This window comes from Balaenoptera physalus (assembly GCF_965194825.1).
Source record: "Balaenoptera physalus genome assembly, chromosome: 12".
NCBI lineage: Eukaryota > Metazoa > Chordata > Mammalia > Artiodactyla > Balaenopteridae > Balaenoptera > Balaenoptera physalus.
The window spans coordinates 68,645,133-68,665,143 of NC_138897.1; the positions used below are offsets into that span (position 1 = coordinate 68,645,133).

Below are 20,011 nucleotides of genomic sequence, written 5' to 3' on the forward strand. Positions count from 1 at the left end.
TATTCTTCCTTTTCCTATACCCGCTCCCCTTCAAAGAGAGAGAACACATGTTTTTTGTTTGGCACAAGGAGAGTATTGCAGCAAGGCTGAAAGCAGAAGTCGCCTGCAAAATATTTTCCTTTTTGTCTTTGGTGATTTTAAATCTACACTCATAGAGGGGGGAGTGAGGTTTGTGGGTCCTGGAGCAGTGGGGGCAGCCATCCAGATCCCAGAGGGGGTATTTGCATGGAGATGCGGACACGGCCAGCCTCACAGCAAATCAGGTGAGGAGGGAAGTGTTATCTACAGTTTACAGATTGGACACTGAGACAGTTTGACAGTGCAGACAACACAACGAAATGTGCCCATGACACGGCCGAGACACACGGGACAGAGGCCTCCCTCCTGGAGCTGAGCTCATCCGTGTCCCGTCCCGTGTATTTATCTGGATGGGGTTTCGCTTCCCCAGCAGAATTACTCTCAATGCAAGCATCTCTCACTCCTTCTCCATTTCTTATTAAATTAAAAGGTACAACGAGTAGGGTGGATCTTTTTTGGATAGCCTAAGTCCCATCCAAATGTTATACATGAGATCCAAATAACCGAATTATATTCTCCGATTCACATTTATCTTGCTGTCGGTTGGGGCCCTCAGAATCTTTTTTCAACATTTGCTCATGGTTACCCTTGTCTTTTTGTCTCCTTGGATGACTGACCTTCTTCTGTAGACTAAGTACAGTCGGGATTTAATGGACACGAGGTAAACCAGTGGATTTATACTGAGAAAGAATGTTTCTCACATCCCACTCCTTGAAACCATTTTCAGTTGATTGCCACCCAGTTTAGTGATATTTTACCTCAATATTATTTCTTGTCCATCACAATACGAGGCTCCATTCATTTCCCCAGTCTCTCTGGGGCCCTTCCTAAGCAGCAGGTGCAGTTCTGGCCACCACGGACACATGTGCTCCGCTCTTCGGAGCAGAAGCAAGTGCTGCTCTCCTGGCCTCTGTCTGGGCCCTTGGCATGAACATGAGAGGTTGCTAACGGTCAGGTGAGCTGACAGATTTTACAGAGAGCAAACGTGCATCCAGACGCCTCTGGCTCTGCCACTGCTGTGGCGAGTGTGTGTGTGTGCAGGGCTGTGGGAGGGGGCAGCTGAAATGCAGAACAAATACGAGGACAGCGTTCCTCCCATAGCTGTTTTCCAGAAATAGAAACAGAGACCTGCAGTTTCTAGTTATAAATTAGGGAAGACAGCAAGAAATGGGAATGCAGAATGAATTAAGATTTGTCAGAAATGGTAAAGCTGAGGCTAAGATGTAAAATTCGGGTCTCAATTTAAGAGGGTTAAATCGTTCACAAGGAAATGCTGCCCAAGTGAAATAGAATAACAAATTGTTTCCTCTTCTTGGAAAAAACATTTTCTCCACTGTCCATGGGCAGTTTCAGGTTTAGAAGGAAAATGCCATTTCTCTGTTGACCTCAAGAGGGCTAGAAAACAATTTCTCCAACCCCATAGCTGCTGTTAGTTGGCACATTAAATATAAGCTAGCAAGTAGATGCTTGTCAAGATTCAGATTACCTGTATTAAGCACTGATCAGCTCACTTCTCATTTAAAGAAGTTTTCTGTGGAGGCCAGATTCAAAGCTGTCCCACTGCTGTAGACACTCCTCATTTGCCTGGGGCCTGGGACTGCCTGGGAGCTGGGCTGAGCTGAGCAGCAGGGATGTCAGTGCGGCTGTAGGTGGCAGTATGGTTCAGCTCCTGCACTGTGCATAGCCAGTTCGGGATTCTGTGGTCTAGAGACAAGTTACTCAATCTTTCACGGCCTCAACTTTCTCATCTGTGTAATGGGGAAGTACTAGCTGCCACAGTTGTCCTGAGGATTGAATTAGATAATCTCTGTAAAATTCCTAGCACAGGGCCTGGCACAATAAATGGTAGTTAATATTGTATCACCTATGAGCACTGATCAAATCCTACACAGCAGTTACCATCATAGCTGAGGACAGCTGAGGACTGTTCAAAGGAAGTTGAATTAAGCTAACATTTCACTAACTAAAAAGTTACTGATAAATTAATGTAGATTTCAAAAGATTCTTTTCTCTGATATTATGGAAGCATGAGCTGGTCAACTTTTGGCGGGGAGGTGGAGACGTTGAAAATTAGCTGCTTTAATTAGCTGCCCTTCTGTTATACCCTGCCTGAAACCCCAGATTGGTGTATTTTGATATGTCTGCAGGGGGGTTAATTTTGGCAATTAATTTGTCTAATTTTGGTGGCTGTAATAAAGCTGGGTTACAATGCCCGTATGCTGTGGCAGTAACCAAACCCCTATCAAACACGGTCAGGTTAGCCAGTGTGAATGCTAGTACTTCTGGAAGACAACACGTATACTGTCCGCACTCAAGTAGAGTTTAAGTCCCAAAGGCCTTCCTAGGAGAGATGTAGGTCCTCCAAGGAGAAAGGGTCGCAGTGGGAAGAATCCACCTGAACTCCCCGTCTGGGAAGGGGCTGACTAGGTGGGGATAGGAGGATTCATCCGTCCCACTAAGGGCCCTGCAGCCCTACTGTGCATCTCGGCCAGTGCCTGAAGGCCGGCTGCCCGCGGCGCCCCCCGCCGTCGTCTCCCGGCTCCGGGATGGAGTTCCCCGTCCGGCCGGCGGTGGGCGCGCGCCCAGCGAGGCCGAGCCGAGCCGCGTGCACAGCCGGGGGTCCCGCGGCCTGGGCGCCCGCTCGCCCAGCTCGGTGCCCGCGGCCCGCGGAGGTCAGCGCGGCCCGCGCGGGGTCCGGCCAGCCCACCCCGCCCCCGCCCCGCCCGGCCCGGCCGCCGCCGGTCCCGCTCGGAGGGGGATGGGGAGAGCGGAGAGGCCGGCGGACCGCGAGGCAGACGGCGCGGAGGCGGAGGCGGCACCCGAGGCACCGTCTCCCGCTTCCCCGCTTGGCGCTACGGGCCGGCCGGCCGGCCGGGCCGGGAATCTCCTGCGAACCGGGGAGGAGCTGCCGCCACCAGGCCGGCTGAGCGTCCGGGGAGCGTGGAAGGGGGCGGGGAACGCGGGGAGCCGGGGGCGATCCCGGCCCTTAAAGCGGCCCCCCCGCGCCCCGCGCCCCGGCAGCCTCACTCCGGAGCCGCGGCCGCAGGTGAGTGCCGACCCAGAGCTCCGGCGTCCGGCCAAGTTCGGCGCCGCGCGGACCGGGGGCTCGGGCGGGAGGACAGGGCGCCGGAACTGGACGTCCGCGAGCCGCGCCGTCGGCGGGCCGCCCCCCACCCCCGCGAGTCCCGGCGGCGTCGCGGTGGGCACGGCGGCGCCCGGGGCGCTCCCGGGGGCGGGCGCAGGAGGGCGGTCCCCACCGTGCCGTCTGCTTCCCGGTGCCCCGCACGGTTGTGCGTCGCCGCGGCGGGGGACGGGGTCCGCGGGCAGGTTGTGCGGACATTGCCAGAGTTTGCGGGGAGGGAGGCGCGGAGCGGCGGGACCCTGGACCCCGCGTCCTGGGCGCCCCGCGTCCCGGGCACCCCGCGCGCTGAGCAGGGCGCGGGCCGCAGGGGCTCCCGCGGCGGCTGGGAAGCAGCTTGTCCCGGCGCCGCTGGCCCTCAGGCTGAGCCCCGAGCCCGCAGGAAGCGGGCGTGGGCAGAATTTCTGTGACCCTCACGGCGGAATAAACAGGAAGCGACGAGCACCCAGCCCGGCTGCCCTGCCTTTGTTGTGCGGTCTGCGGGGCGCAGCGCAGAGGACGCCTCCCGGGACCCCCGCCGGCCCCCCGGGGGCTGGGCGCGCCCCGTAAGTGCGTCGCCCGAGACCTGGGCTCGGTGCTGGGCAGCTCGCCGCGCTGGACCCGAGGGCAAATGCTTGGTTTTAAACTTTTTTTTTTTTTTTAACTGGAAAAGGAGGAGGCTTCCGATGAGGCGGAGGTTTCTGGAGGACGACGGGGACCGCGGCGGGGTGGGTGGCACCTGGAGAAGGCGGGTAGGTCGGGCCGCTTCCCGGGTGAGCGCGCGCCGGTTGGCACAGCGGGAAACTCGTAGCGAGCCGGGACCCAGGCGCAGGAGTGATTACTGAGTGCTGGTGGACACATAAACTAGCGTAATTTTTGTTTTCCCCAGAGACTCTTTTAATTAGCTAAAATTGGATAATTCTGATTTGCTTTTTTTCTCTTCCTCTGTGTCCCATCTACTCCCTTCTCCTCCTTTCTAATTATTTTGGCAACTTCGCATCCCCGGACCCTTCGCTTGTAGTTCAGTGCTGCTTTCTAAATGTTAGTTATGATGGTGATAATATTTTTGGATGACCTACTGTGTGTAGGTGTTGTGGGATGAGGTGAGGTAAGCTGCACCGTGTTGATTCCAGAGCTACTGTTAGTAGGCTTCTTGCAGTGGAGGTGGGTGGCGATGGTGAGCCGCCCTGGCTCTTGGAAATATGTGGTCCTGTGGCTGGCATGGAGGTTGGTGCATCCCTGGGGGCTAGACCAGGAAGATTCCTTTTAAAATGGTCCTTCCGCCTGTTTGGCTAGCCAAGAGGGTGTTCTCCCAGTCTGTCTCCCCTGAAGCTGCAGGACAGTGTGAGTTACAGGACAGGTCCTGGAGGATCTGCACTGAGAAACTGCCATTGCATCCAGTCAGGTCTGCATTTGCATAGGAGTGTTTAGTCTTCCCAGGGCTTATATTGCCTTTATTGTCACCTGTACATTTGCCCTTGTACTCTGCACTGTTCTCTTGAACATGATCTTTATGTTCAGTGAAGGGTCATGTCAAATTTGAGTCATTTGATGTACAAAGGAGTAGATCTGATTATTATCCATGTACATGTATTGAATTATAATATTTGGTTTCCTATCCTTGGATGCTCTTTGATGGCTCTTGTGCTTTTTAAAACATGGGGGTATATTCCTCATGATCTTTGAGAGCTTAATTCTTTTAAGAGCTTCACTTTGCTATTGACATTGAACACACTGTTAGGAATTAGGGCTAAGACTGTAAGTGCCAGTAAGGGATTTGCTGCAATGGACTTGTAGCTGCCTTCCTCCCTTGTTTTAAAAGCCCCCTCTAATTTCTTAACATTTTGCTGTTACCCTTGAAAGAGTCTTGGCTGTGGTTCTAGTTTGTGGAGGCTTGTATTTATGATGGAGAAGACTTTTCCCAGCAGGTATTAGGGCTGTCTCTCGAATCCTCTCTGGGGCCCTTTGCATGACCACAGTCCTGCAGAGGAACCCAGCCAGTGCCAGCTGCTTATTAAGGGATTTTGTGCCCATTTGTTGGCGTATTGTTTGAGTCAAAGTCTCCTGCCCCCACTTGCCAGAGTATATAGACAAATATTTATTCCCACCCACCCCCCCCCCCCCCCCCCAGTGCTGACAGTGCTCTAAGAATAGTTTTCTTGCCTGGCGCTGAGAGCAGGGCCCGCCCGCCTGCAGAGGTGTTTACAGTTTGGGCCTGGGCTGCAGTCTCGGTTGACTTAGCGGCCTGGCAGAGCGGCCCGCGGCTCCTGGGACGTGGTTGGCTTTTCCTCAGGGCTGCTGGAGGGTTGCCTCCCAGCCCGACAGGAGCATAGGGAGGTGACGGTGACTTAGTGCCCTGGGTGTGGTTCCTGGCCTGCGGTCCAGCAGAAACCCCTAAGCTTGTCCCGATCCCTGTGCAGTCACCCCCATGGTCTGCGCAGGAGGTCATGGCTTTTTGTCATCACGTAAAACCAACCACTCAGCGCTCAGGGCAAGGACACTGGCAACTGTGACTGGTCAGATCTTCCTGGTGGCCCTTTGCAAGTTTATTCCTATCTTTCTTCTGTGTCTGGGCTTATGGCGTCTCTGTGATGTGTCTGTTCTTTTGGGTGAGAGTTAATACAGAAGGAAGAAAGAAATGAAAAGATCATTCCATGTTAACCTGGAAAATTTTTAGAAACGTTTGACATACTTCATATAGATTTATGGCTATTCAATGTAAACGGTGTGGAATGCTACGGGGTCCCCAGTGCCCTCTCTCCCTGCTTCCACCCCCTCCTTTTTTAGGTCTCAGAACACTCTCCTGGAAGCCAGTATTTTCTGATGTCAAAGTGACTTTCTGCCTACATGGGATTTGTTAGCTTAGAGTTACACCGTGACCTATACCATGGGTGTGATGGAAAGTGAATCTTCAGTTTTGAAATAGCAATGTATAGCTTCTGACTCCATCTGAAAATTTAGGCCACAAGACCTGCCATGTGTTAGGGAGATTTTTGGGTGGCATTATTAGCTTTATTTTTAGGCAGCTAGGGGACACAGGTGAGCACCTGTACTATTAATTGCTGTAGAAATATTGGGTTTGTATTTCCAATTAATACTGTTTTTCTGTCTATCATAGGAGGACTTGAAAATAATGTTTGTGTTGTCTCCTATCCATGTGATTTGAGTATGCATTGCTTTTCTTTGAATTTCCACTAAAAATGGTACTTTGGCCTTTTAAGCTGTTTTTGTAAGGACTTTTCTTTCCACCAAGCTTGTTTTCCAGATAGGTCTTGGAAATTACGAAGAACATAGCTATAATTTCTCCCTTGATTGGCAGCAGAGCGCTTTCCCGGACAAAAATAAGGCTGCTCTGTGCCAAATGGTTGACTTTTCTAGAATAAAAACTCTAAAGGGTTTGCAAAGAGTCCTCTGGTTAATATATTGGCATTCCCAGAATCCACTAAAACCCCGGCAGCCTGCCAGACACCACTTAATGAGGACGCAGAGTGTCTGGCTCAAATCCCCACGAGCAGAAGCGGGTGGAGGCTGCTGTCCACACCCTTTATTAATTTTTAATGACCATACTTTTGTTTTGCAGATTTTGCCTGCACCCCCTCAAGACCAACAGACACGGTGCCACCCCTCCCCCACTCATTTACTCATTTCCTTGGCATTGGAAAAGTTGAGACTTTCAAGGTTAAGAATCCTGCTGAGGGATCATTTCTGTTTGCATGAGTTCTTTTGTGGTTGGCTTTCTTTTTTTCTCATTCTTTCTCTCCCAGCCCCGCCCCCGCCCGCCTTTATTTTGGAAGAGGAAGAGAGAAAAGGAACAGAAAAGGAGATAACTTTTTTCTTATGATGCTTTATTGTCTGCTGGAAAAAAGAAGCATTTATGAAACTTTAAGTTTGTCAGACAGTTTATATGACAGTGCAAGTTGGTGCTTGCCAAGCTTCAGACAGATTGCTAATGTTACATGACAGGGATAAATAAATTACCGCTGTGAGCAGTGGGCAGGGCCTCGGGCATCCAGGAGCCTGCAGGATGTGCAGTGCGTGGGTGTGTGGAAGGTCTGCGCGCTGCCTGGAATTCTGTGACTTGCTTTGGAAGCGAAAAGGGTGTGTCTCTTGCTTTTATTTTCGCCAGGGCTGCAGGCGGCAGAATCCAGGGAGCAGCTCTGTATTTTTCCTGGCCTGGTGGCCCTGCCCCTCGATGACCCCTTACCCCCACGTCTCCCCTCCTCTGCATCAGGGGACATGGCACCTCGTCTTCCATCCAGGGTCCAGCTTCCGACGAAACTAAACTTTGGCTGCTGTTCTTTCTGCAGGTGCAGGCATTGAGAACAAATTGTCTGACATAAGTGTGTGAGCTGCCCGGGAGGGGGCTGGGTGACACTCCTTGGGCACAGTGTACTTTCATCCCTGGCGTGTGGATAGTCAGCTGGCAGAGTGACAGGTGTAATGAACTTAATGGTCTTGCTTTAGTTGCTGGCGGACACACTGCTTGTATTACAAAGCCACCTCCTAAGTTGGGCCCCGGCCAAATGACTCGCAGGATCTTCTCTGTGCAGACAGGATTCAGAGCCTGGACTGGCAGGAATTGGGTGGGTATGAGCAACATGGTCCCTAAATGGACCTAGAATTTCTCTTCAAAGTAAGCCTGCTCTGTCCAATTTGCAAAAAGGCCCCATCCCATCCTACCCAGCCCCCCACCCCGCTATCCAGCCATATAGTGGGATGTGGCAAGGTGCTCCCCGCCCCATCCCTGGGGTTGTGGAGTGCAGGCTCCCAGCGCTACCTCCTTGGTTCCCCAGAAGTGGACTGGGCCTCTGGTGGCCGGTCCATGGCCCTGGAGCCAGCAGCCTCTGCACAGAGTTGGGAGGGAATTTCGAGAGTGAAATCCCACTGTTCCAAAGGCGGAAGGCCAGGCCGTGCTCGGGAGGGCTCCCCCGGGCAGCGGTCAGAGCGACAGCAGCACCGCCCCTGTGCCAGGCTGTCCTTAGTGTTATATTAGCTGATTGAAGCCCCCCAGCAGCCCTGGGACGTGGGCACCGCCACCATGCTGTTGGCAGACAGGCAGCAAGAAGCCTGAAATGCCGGAGTGAAGAAACGCTGTCTCGTGAGCAAAGGTGGAGGTGGCCACGTCACGCTGGGGCCTGGGCTGTGACCCTGGGGCTGGCCCTTCCTCAGGGACCTCTCACGGCAGGCAGAGGGGGACCAAGTCTCTCCTCATCCCAAGCAGGGCCCAGGGCTCCTCCTTCTTTCCTGCCTTTGTCCATGGCTCTGATTTACACCCCACCTCCGGGCCCCACCCCCATTTCTAAACCCTGCTCCTGTGCCTGTCCTTCCTGTGGTCACAGCCTTGGTTTCGAGAATTGGGCTGTTGGTGGCTCTGTTTTGTCCATGTTGAACTTCGTCCTCCCAGGAGGAATCAGCCAGAGAGTTGATGCCTGTGGTCCTGGGCTCTGTGGAACCACCTCCGCTGGTCTTCCCTGGGTGAGGTTTGTCGGGCGTCGGTCCTGTCTTCCGGGGGACACCCGAGGCCTGCGGGGCTCGACTGAGGTGGCCCAGGCCCTCCCCGCTCAGCAGGACCCGGAAAGTCCCTGAATGTGAGGTGAAATGAAAAGATACTCACATCTCTCAGATTCTCTGTCTCACTCCGAGGGGGCGTGGATTAATCAACCACATGTATCTGCGTGCAGTTCTTGTGTTCATCTCGGACGGACCTAAGTGTTTGAGGTTATGGGGCCTGAAATGAGGCCCCAGGAGGTGCGGATGTCCGGGGTCCTGCAGGACGGCTCCCCAGCCCTTTGCAAACCTTCCCACGGCAGCAGGTGGGACCTGGCCCTTTCACACCCCTGAGTGGCTGGGTGGTGCCGTCCTCTCTGAGGGGATTGTGGTGGCCACACACTGTAGGGCCTGCTGGGCCTCTGTCTAGTTTGGTCCCTGGAGTCGGGTTGGACGGGTGCCCTTTTGCGTTGGGGCTGCACTGGCCTGGGGGAGTTCCTGTCTGGTCCCCCTGTCAAGCATATGGGGGCCCGGGTTGGCCCTAGACCAGGTTCCACCCTCTATTTGAACCTGACTTTATTCCAGAGATTCTTTCAGGCCTGGCTAAAACCAGTGTCACGGATCTAGTCTCTGAAATCCTTTTTTTCCTGATTATATACTTATTGAAGATAATTAGGAAACTATGAAACAAAGAAGAGAAAAAAAAAAAGAAACAAGAAGAAATAAAAATGACTACAATTACCTATAATTCCACTACCTTTAGAGATGACCTCTATTTACAGTTTTGTAGATTCTTTCCAGACTTAATTATAAAATCATGCATCGAACTTATATACTTTTTATAAACTTAACATTCCATCCTGAACATATTTTCATGTAATTTAAATAGTCTCCAAAAATACCACTGCTGATGACTATTAAATTCTACCCTGTGCTGTGGTTATATTGTTTTTTTTTTTAAGCCCGTTTTGGGACACTGAGGCTGTTAGCAGTTTTCCCTATTATAAATAATTCTGCACTGGACATTCTGATTACGTCCTTTGGATAGCTTCCTCAAGGAGGAGCTGGTGGGTATAACTTTCAGAGGCTCCTCCAGAAGTATTACCAGTTGCTTCTCAGAAAGGCGGGGACACTGCACACGGACACAGGGGTGACTGTAGTCTTGCCAGTGCTGAATATTGTTATGAAAAAAATCTTTTCAAGTTTGGCAATGAAATGGTATGTTTAAATTTTTCTTCCCATCCTTCTGTTGTGAAAATCAGGGCGTGGCATCTGGGGATACACAGGTGAAGAGAGTTTTGCTGTTGCTAGAGCTTTGCTGTGGGCAGATGCAGTGATGTTAGCAGATGCTCCCAGCATGGAGATAAGACCTTTGTGCTGTTTTAAATTCGAATTAAACGTACTCAAGACCTTTGTGCTATTTTAAATTGGAATTAAACCTGCTCAGGTAGGTTAAGGGCACGAGACAGTCTAATAATACATTTTTAAATAAAATTACAGAATTTTATGGCCAAAGACTGTGCTTGGTCTTTCCCCAACATCCTCACCCTAACCGGCTGGGTAACGTGGGCCCCGGGTGGAGGGATGAGGTGGGGGAGGGGTGGCTCGGCAGCAGCTGCTTGAGGAGCTGTGTGACACTTCCCTCAGTCCTTCCTCTCCGTTCTCAGTGATCGCTTTTTGAGATCAAACTCTTCCCTGGCCTTTTGCCCAAGGATACCAACATAAAATTCATTTTCTTAACGTTTCACTCGATGGCTGATGGGAGACACCTGGCCTGGGTGCCCTCTGCTGGGGGCCTCTCCCTTGGTCCCCTCTACGCTTTCGCAGACTTCTGCTTCCAGCCTGAGGGGGTCGGCGCCCACACCGGCTGCTCCGGAAGCTCCAGAGAAGGAGAACCATCTCAGTATCTTCAGTACGTTGCAGTTAACTAAAGTTGGTTTTGTTTTCCTCGAAAGGCAGCCTTTTTGATTGAAAGGTTGGGAACAGCTGGAGGGAGCAAGACATGACACCTGCATCTTGGGGTAATTGAGCCCCAATTAGCTTGTTCTGGTCACACACACCTTTGTGCGTCGGTGCTGGGGCAGGTGTGGGTGCTTACCACGCCCTGGGGTGCATGCTGGGGGCGCCCGGCACTGTCGGGAGTGGCCCAGTGAGCAGAGGGTATGGTCCAAGGGGCCCAGGTGGGCGCCGGCGCTTGGGTGAGTGACGCCGGCCCTCCAGGCACAGCCTGTGGGGAGCACCCTGGCCGTTGTCTGCTTGGCCCCCCTGCTGGCCATGTGGGCAGCCACACCACGCTTTCCAGGTGCAAACACACCCTGGACATGGCTAGCAGGGCAGACGGGGCCAAAGCCCTGGAGGCAGAGCGAGCAGAGGAGTTCCCAGGGAGTTGGTCATGGAATAGGTGTCATGGAATAGGTTGCTGACACCCCTTGTGTCCCTCTGCGCTGTTTGCTGCTGGCTCGTGTGTGCAGGGCTCACAGACTTGGGTTTAATCCAACCTGGTGTGCTCCTTCAGCAGGATGATAGAATGCCGGAATCTTCCAGTTGGAACAGAGGGTCTTTCTGGACATAATGCAGCATGATTTCAAGGGTGGGTAATGTTTACAGCTGGATGGCTTGGTTGAACGGTTATATTTCTATGACTTTGTCTATTAAGATAAATATTGCCCCCTTCAGAACTTAGCTTTCATCCTACTGGTATTTAAATATAAGAGCCACAATCTTTTACTTCCAAACTAGAGGTAGGTCCTGGGATTTAATTTTTTTTTTTATCTGAAGAGTAATGTAAAAATAATAAATATATATACACAGTCATAACTATATAACTTATGTAGTAAATTTAGTCCAGAGAAAACATAGTGTTTATTTCTGATAAAAGAAGTTGGCTGTTCCATGGATTGGAGCTTTTGTTATTTGATGGACCTCTTTGTACTGAGTGCTTCGTGTGAATGTTCACGCTTTTATTGTTATAACGTGGTTCATACACTGGATTTTAGGAATTGGGGCACATTTATGTGCCTGAGGGAACGGCTCCCGTTGTGGCCTTGGCCACCCGAAGAAGCAGCATCAGGGCTGTAGTGTGGGCCTGAGCCGCCCAAGGGGATTTGTTGTTCATAGCGCACAGACGCATCACCTCCTGGTTTTGAGGAAAGTTTTGCTGTAAGGGGGTTGCTTTTGTCAGTGGCTCACAGCCCCCCTGCCCGGCCAAGCCCCTGGAAGCCTTGTGACCTTGGGAAGGTCAGTTTGCCCTTCCCTAAAATAGCCATTTGCCTGCCCCTTAGGTTTGCAGGGGATCAAACGAGATAAGGCGCATGTAGACCAGCAGGGAGGGGCCCAGCGCTGCCTCAGTGAGAGCTCGGTAAAGTGTGGCTGCCTCCAGTCAAGGGAGCATTTGGGAAGCACCCGCCCAGCCTGTGAGGCGGGGACCCTGCTCCTGCCCCCAGGACTCAAGGAGCCGGTAGTCTGGCACAGGAAGCAGCCAGCAGTGAGGACAGGTGCTTGTAGCCAAGCCCCGGGTTAAGAGCGGGAAATGCCATCTGAGCCGTTCGTTCATCGGGAAAGATTGTGTACCTGGGGTCGGGGGGTGCCGAGGCCTCTGGGCCTGCGAGCTCTGACGGCCTCAGGCGCCCTCCCTCCCCTCCTCCTCTGCTCCACGGGGCCCCGTGATGTCTGAGCACACGGTCTGGTCTGGGCAACCTAGGGGACTTCAGGGAGAGGCTGGCTTTGGGCTGAGAGGTGGCCAGAGAACGGTTTGTGGGGCGGACAGCAGGGAGAGGGTTCCCCTGTCCAGGGCTCTCAGAGCTGTGCACGCTGGGGTCTAGAAGGCACAGACAAGGGCGTAAACCTCAGTACAATGTGCGCGGGGCCCTGCTTCCGTCCTCACGTGTGTAGTTTATAATTAAGTATGCATGACCCGTGTGTGCTGCCCACACTTCTTTGCTCATAGGAGGACGTGTGTGAACAGTTGGGGCCACTGTTGGCAGTGGGACCGCGTGTTCAGGGCCTGCCGCGAGGGAGCAGCTGTGGTGGGGAGGGCTGGCACTGCAGGTCCACAGTGACCTCGTGGCTCCTGTGTTTAGGGCTCTAACGCACCCCTGCAGGAGGGCGCAGGGAACCCTATGCGGTGGTTCGGCGCCACAGACTCCATGGCTCCTCTCCCCACTTTGCAGCCCTAGCTCCTGTGGCCCCTTTTCCTGAGTCTCCAGGTGGTGGGAGCCAGGCGGATTCTGACGCGGTTTGGTAACGTGCAGTGCCGGCAGGACGGCTTTGTCGAGAGCTGACCGTCCAGAAGGTGAGATGATTTACTCAGTGGAGCAGGTCAGTGAGTACATTGGGCTGTGAGGCCGAGAAACGCTGGTTCTCGTCCTGCCCGAGCAGAACGTGGGCTGTGGCTGGAGCTTTGCGGGTCAGACCCCATCTGTACGGGCGACGGGAGCGGGTTTGGGCTGACCTGATGGTAGAGGGGGCTTTTGGGGGAGGGGCACAGGTGCTGGGAAGAAGTGGCAGTTGACCCGTGACCGTGACCTGCGTGGTGGAGGGTGGAGAGGGAGGAGGAGGGCTTGCGGACGAGCCTGAGCAGAGGTGGGACTTGGAGGCGTGTGCGGCGAGGCGCCGTCGCTGTCACCGGTGGGGACAGTCGTGGTGCTGCGGAGAGGTTGGCAGACTGAGTCTGTTGCATAGTTTCTGCCCATCTTTGCTGAAAACCAAATCAACCAGCCATGTCGGTGAAGAGAAACGGGTCCCTCGGGACACCTGATTGTTTGCCCTGGGGGCCCTGTCCCAGCCTGAGCTCTCCGGTACTCGGTACTTGTTCACATTTCACAAAATGCGAAAATGTTCGTGCTCCAGGAAGCTCACACCAGGGGGCCAGGCTTGTCACTTTCATATGGTGACAGTAGTGGCTTCTATTTGCAAAACACTAACTTTTTAAAGCTCTTCACAGACAGCATCTAATTTCATGATCCTTGGCTTTAAGGAACAAACAAATAATGAAGCGTATGTGGAAGTGTAATTGATCTCTAATGCGGCTGTTAGCTGAATGTGGGATTCAAATCAGAGTGTATCTTAATGTGCAAAACCTGCTGGGAAGAGGTGGCCCGCAGTCGTCCAGGCTGCACGGCGGGTGGTTTTTTGAAGGGACAAGGCTTTGCAGCTTGCTGGATGGGCAGGAACCTGGGCAGCATAATTTTGAGAGGTTAGGGCAAAACACTAGTCAGACTCAGAAGTACAAGGCCATTTGAGGGCTGTGCTGAGCGGTCGTTTCCCCGTGGTTGTGCAGAAAGAGACGTGGGGTGAGGCGAGGTGCGTGGGGCAGCCGCTCTCACCTCTGTTCTCAGAGGAAGGTGTGCTGGTGGCCCTTTGTGGCACTTAAACTACGGCAGGTCCTGGCAAACCTGGAGTGTCGCCTGGCAGTCGCAGTGGAGCCGACGTCCAGCCGTGTGTCCAGTGTCCTTCAGCCCCGGCTCCTTTTCCCTAACGTGGCGTGGCTGCTGTCCTGGTGTCCATCTCTTCAGCTGTGGATGCAAGTTACTGCCGGTTCTGTCTCTCCGCTTCTAGCAGAGTAGTTTTCGTGCTGCGTTGGGGCCCTTTTCCGGTGACATAAGGCAGCCCCAGCCCTCGCGGTGCCTGGCCTCCCCTGTGCCTCGGCCTCCGGCAGCTCTTCTCCGCTCGGTTCTCCTCTTCTGTGGGCACCATGTGTCCTGTCCCCTTCTTGGACCCCAGGCGGAAGCCACGCTTGCTCTGCAGTCTTCTGCTCTCTCGTCTGCAGTCCCCAGAGGTGCTGTGTTTCTCCCTGAGTCCAAGTGTGTCCCGAGCTGGTGATGGAGGCAGAGGCTGCAGGGTCTCCTGCTTGGACACTCACTAAACCACTAATGAGGGGTAGGTGTCGCTCAAAGGTTTAGGCAGGAAGGAAGTGCTTTCTGCCCTCCTTGGGGTACTGAGTCTGCGGGATCAGTAACTACTGCAGAGGGTCAGCAGCCCACGGGGCATTCGGGGGATGGCCCGACGCTGAAGGACGGTGGGGGCGAGAATGGCCCCTCCTTGCTGAGCCAGGCTCTTGTCTCCTGTGTGTTTGGACGTTCTATGCTGTTGGGTGGAGTGGTGACTGTGGAGAGAAGGGGGCAGGTGGTTGGCAGGCGTGACGGGGACAGTGAGCAGAGCCTGATGAGCCGGCGGGGGGATCGAGTGCCCCTCATCTGAGCCCTCCTTTCTGTGACTCTGCCACTGACTCTGGCATGATTTTATTAACAACCGCCTTGTGACAAGACGTGGTTGGGTGCTTGGTGATGTGGCCAGGAGTTGGGGTTGGTCTCAGAGTGGCCCTCAGTGCGGTCTCCCCCTCATCTGTCAGCGGGGAAGCTTTCTGACCCCAGAACCTCCCACCCACGCTTGGAAAGCTTAGAATTAATTCTGTTGTGTGGATTGAAGTGGGCTCTGTATTATGTGGAGGCTCTTGCCCCAGACTCTGACTTCACACTCATGCCCGACTGCCCAGTGGGGATCTCCAAGCCTGTGTCTAGAGCCATGTACTTGACCCTCCCCCACCCAGTGATTCAGACACACATCTTGGAGCCCTCCTGGGCTCCCCCAAATCTGGTCACTTGTCACCGTCGCTAGTAGCTCAGTGTGTCCCTTCCGTGGCCTCATGCAGGGTCTCCCGACTGGCCACTCGCCTCCCCCCCACACAGTCTGCTTTCAGCCCAGCGGCCATGTGAACTGGGCCAGGGGACCCGGGATTCGGCTGCTCCGCCTGGCCCGGGGTTCTGGCCGCCGTCCCCTGAGGCTCCTCACCATCCAGCTCCACCCACAGGGCCTTGTGGTTGCTGCTGAAACCCACCCCCCAGGGCTGTGTGTCTGTCTCTCACTTCATTCAGGCCTCTGTCGGGCATCCTGCCCATACCCTGTCCTGGTTTCCTCTGTCTGTGCAGGGGGAGGTGCCCGGGACCGCGAGTGCAGGACTGGGGAGCGCGTGCTGGACGTGGCAGGACGGCGACTCCTGGGGGCCGGTGTGGGCGCCGGGGGTCCCACCACAGTCGTCAGGGGTCAGGCCAGGCCTCCCTGCAAACACACGGTCCTGCTGGAAAGGCTGAAGCAGAGCTGCAGGCTGGGGGGTTGAGTGGGGGCTGGCACAGCTCAGCATCCACACTGTCCCCCTCCCCTCGCCCCTCAGGTGTTTCCTCACCTACATTAACTTTTATTTTACCGTTTTCCCCCAAAGTGACCTACCCAAGAGAGAAGCGATTGTTTGCCTGACCTGCTGTCGCTCCCCTACCCCCCACCCCGCCAGTTTAACCCGCTGGCCAGATAAACTGCGGACAAATGAAATACTATCTATTTGTTTCAAGCAAATTAATCAAATTATAAAAGATCATCAGATTTGTTAACTTTATTAAGATCATCATAGGTAGAGATTTTCCCTTTAGACAAAGTGTCTTTATTATTATCTTGGTTCTCCTTAGCTGTTTTCTTCTGTTCTTGGGATCAGGAAAAGTTCAAAGTAGAGAAAATTATCATCTGTGCGTTGTTTTTCCATCTTTTCAAAGGAGACTAAGTTCTTGACAGGTACTTGGGAGCCTGACTCATTCTCTAGACACCTGACTGTGCTTTTATTCTGGTGTTAGATACGTCTTCTTGAGTTGTGTTTTGTTGCCTTGGATTTAAAATCCACAAGGATGTGAAAACTAAGTATTTAGTGGAACAAGGAAAAAAAGCCTGAATAAGACAAATTCCAGTTAGTGGCAAGTAACCCCGTGGTTCATTTCCGCTGATGGATTTCAGCCCGTGTGATGTGTCACCACACACTAGCCGTGCCTGTGGGTGAGGTGGGGGTCTCCCCACGTCCAGGGGACACATCTGCGGTCCTGCCCCGACCAGCGGGGGTGAGTTGTCTCGAGGGCCGAGCTCCACTTTCTGCCTCCGTCAGCAATCTGGCTGGACCGATGCGGGTACACGCGCCTTCCCCTGGAAAACAGGCTGCAGGGAGATGCACCAGGACCTTAAAAATGGACATCTCCATTGTAGCCCCGAGGGAGATTTTGAAATCCCATCTTTTTACCTTTTCTGTATTTGCTACAGTGATCTTTTTTATAGCAAGAAAATCACCAGTGAACTTGATTTCTTCAGGCCATGGAACAAAAAGTCAGTTTCTGAAAAACTGTGGAAAACAATGTGATGTGTGTCTTTTTAAGCATCTTGGAAGCATGGAGGGAGTTGCTATGGGGACGGTGAGGTTTACTCTAACGGAGAGCGGCTCCATCTGGCACCACACGTGCCCCCAGCGCCCTACGTACAGCGGACTTTCTCCTTGATGTGAAAACAGTTACACGCAGAATCACGATTCCATCTTTTCCCCTCAAATCACCATTTGGCTTTGATCTAAGAGCAGCCTCTGCCTGCTCTGTGCCTGGGGTCAACTGGGGTCACCTGCGAGACCACCCTGCCTGCGTTCTGAGACTCCGTCTTTGCTGGTGGAGCGTCCTGACTGGGTGCCCAGCATCCTGTGTGGGTAGAATTAGCTGCTGCTTCTGCCCCCGTGCTGGCGTCTCCACCCCTCCCGCAGCTGCTCAGAATCAACATGGTCCCACCTCGATCCAGAGAAACGGTTGTAAGGGTCTGTCCTGAGTCACGGTGGGGACGTCGTGACTCGAGCAGTAAAGTTGTTTCCTGTTTGAGGGAGAGTGAGGCAGAGCGACACAGAGAAGGGGGAGGGGCGTCCACAGCTGCCCCAGAGGAAGGGGCTAATGAGCAGGTTGGAGGCGGGGGTCCTAGAGCCCCGGTGGGGGACCCCCTGCCCCCCGTGTTGGGGCTGTGCTTGCTGTCCATCTGGGGTGTGGTCTTAGGCCCGGCTGAGTTCCGGTTTCCCCGCCTGGAAGGTGGGGTGATCGTGGCCCTCAGGCGTCTGCTTCAAGGACTGGGGACTGGGCTCGTGGGAGGCGCCTTGCCCCATGTCCTGCCGTCGGCTGGTCCTGTGCTTCTGCGGTGTCCTCCCCATGCAGATTCTCTGGTGGCACCCACTCCTCTCGTCTAGACGCCATCTACAAAGGAAGGCCATGGTGACCGACGGGCTGGGGCAGGGACTGGCCAGCATGCCTTGTCCTCCTGCCTTGTAGACGACGTGGTAACTTCCTTCGGAGCCGCAGGGTCTGGTGGAAGGAGGCTGATTCTGCTTTAATGGGAGAAGCAGCTGGAAGACATTCAGGAAATGTGGCTTCTTGCTCCCAGACCCTTCCTGCAGTGGACACTATTGCTCGACCACCCTGGGTCAGGCACCAGTCACTCAAGACCTCTGGACTCAGTTTCCCCACTGAGAGCCCCGTGCCAGCCTCCCCCCAGCACTCCCAACACAGGATTTCTCTTGATGGATTTTGTTCATTTGTGGGACTGCGTTGTGTGACGATCATTCGCATTTTACAGATGAGGGAACTGAGGCCCAGAGAATGTTAGCAACTTGTCGAAGGTCACATGTTGTTAAGATCTGTCTCCAAAATGAGCGGCTGCCATGGTGGAGTCTGGTGCTCCCCGGGGAACCTGCTTCCTCAGAGCCCCGGTTCCTGGGCTGTTTGTGTAGGAAACGGGTGTCGGGGCGGAGCTGCTCCTGCTGCATCCTCGCCCGTGCAGCACGTGCTCTGAAAACCCACCCAAACCCCAGGAACTGCTGGGAGGTGCAGACATGACAAGGCTCCCAGTATCTGCCTTTCCCGAGTTGGAGGGGCTTCCGGTCACGTTTCCACTCAAGCACGGGACGGATCCAGGGTTTCTGTCATTATCTGGGGCAGAGACCAGAGGCAGAACTCTGAGGACGCCTGCTGAGTTCACAGAGAGGCAGAGACTCCGCTTTCTGGCTCGTCCCCAAATGTGTCACGTCCTGTCGGTACCTCTTTGGCTCACCTGGGAGGACACTGGAGTTTCCTTGCCTGCAGTCCTGGACGTCCCTGAAGCTCCTTTGGATGGAACCGAGTTCTTTATTTGGGCGGCTGATTTTCACACAAAAGGAAGACTTCTGTATCTTTGCTGAGTTTCTGTGATAAACTGGGTTGTTTCAGAGTTGGTGGTTAGTCAAGAGCAAAGGTGAGTGAGAGAGACCTTGAACCAGCGGGCAGTGCGAGGGCGGCGGCGCGGGGCCCACCGACCAGGTTCCCGCCTGCGGAAATGCACACCGAAGGTGCGGTACTTTAAGGGTCCTGCAGAGACCGAACAAGAAGACCTCTGGGGTGGGGCTGAGACCAAGCCTGTACTACGAGTGTGGACCCAGCACTGCCCAGCACAACTCCTGAGTGTGGATGAAAGGTGTGTGTCCTCGACTGGCTGGCTGGTGGGGGGCCTGGGGGAGGGGAGCAGGGACTGGAAATGTTGACGCAGCTAATCCAGTGAGAACAGCCTCCTGGGCTATGGGATTTGAGGGAATAAAGAGTATTGATGGGACCACTTAGAAGTTTAAACAGACTCAGTTCTCCTTTTCCCTCATGTCTTGTGTAAGGATTTTGGTGGCTTCTAAATGAGCTGCCCTGAATGGCATTGGCGCCCTTGTAAATTCTAATTAGCTGGTGAATTACCTAGTATGAATTTTGATTAGTTAGGATGAATTATAGGTATTAACTAGCAAATGAAAGTTCTGGTGTCCAGGGGGCTTTGAATAGTCTCAGAAAGGCTGCGCTCTCTTTGCACACTGCGTTCTTTACCCTTAGAACCCAGCGTGGGGTGGGGACGCCTCGCGCTCCTCGGTGGTTTGTGGGGCTCCGGAGCCCTGTGTGCCCCCCACCCCCCAGTGTGCCGCGTTGGGGGGCTGCTTCTGGTGGGCTGGTGAGGGGAGCTCAGAGGGTATCAATCTTTCTTCGGCCTCACCGTGTTCCAGACAGCCTTGCCCTGTGTTTAAAGAGGAGTGGTTTGAAAGACCCGACCCAGACCCATTTCAGTGATGGAGACGGGTCCCATGGGTGGCCAGGGAAGGTGCTCTAGGAGGTCACAGGTTCATTTACACGCAGAGCAGCTGCGGCGGCCTCGTGTGGTCCAGTTGCAGGTGCTGGGGGTGCAGGCTCCTCGGCCCGGCCCCTCCCACATGCCCTCTGCAGGCTCTCACTCTCCCCCACCGCCCCGCCTTCCTGTGCGTTCTCTGGGAGGTGCTGCCTCCCCGCCCCTTCCCATGAGGTGCCCCATGTCAGCACCCCAGGCCGGCATGTCGCTGCCCTCCCCTGTGCTCAGAGTTTGACCATAGTGTGTGTGTGCACGCCTGCTCACACCGTTGTTTCCCACTTGACTGTTCTCGCGCCTGCCTTCCACACAGACCACGACCTCTGAGCCCTCTTCTATATTCCAAGTACCCAACGCAGGGCC

General features: G+C 54.1%; 1 protein-coding gene and 1 long non-coding RNA gene across 2 annotated transcripts in view; one reads left to right on the forward strand and one right to left on the reverse strand.

Moving 5' to 3' along the window:
• LOC309639081 overlaps window positions 1-20,011 on the reverse strand; it is a 224,141-nt gene that overhangs the window by 125,199 nt on the left and 78,931 nt on the right. The gene's annotated exons all lie outside the window — the stretch shown is intronic.
• Window positions 2,698-20,011, forward strand: part of LDLRAD4 (low density lipoprotein receptor class A domain containing 4) — a 302,931-nt gene continuing 285,617 nt past the window's right edge. Inside the window, 1 exon segment of the mRNA XM_082415863.1 lies at window positions 2,698-3,124. The gene's annotated coding sequence lies outside the window, so the exon portion shown is untranslated.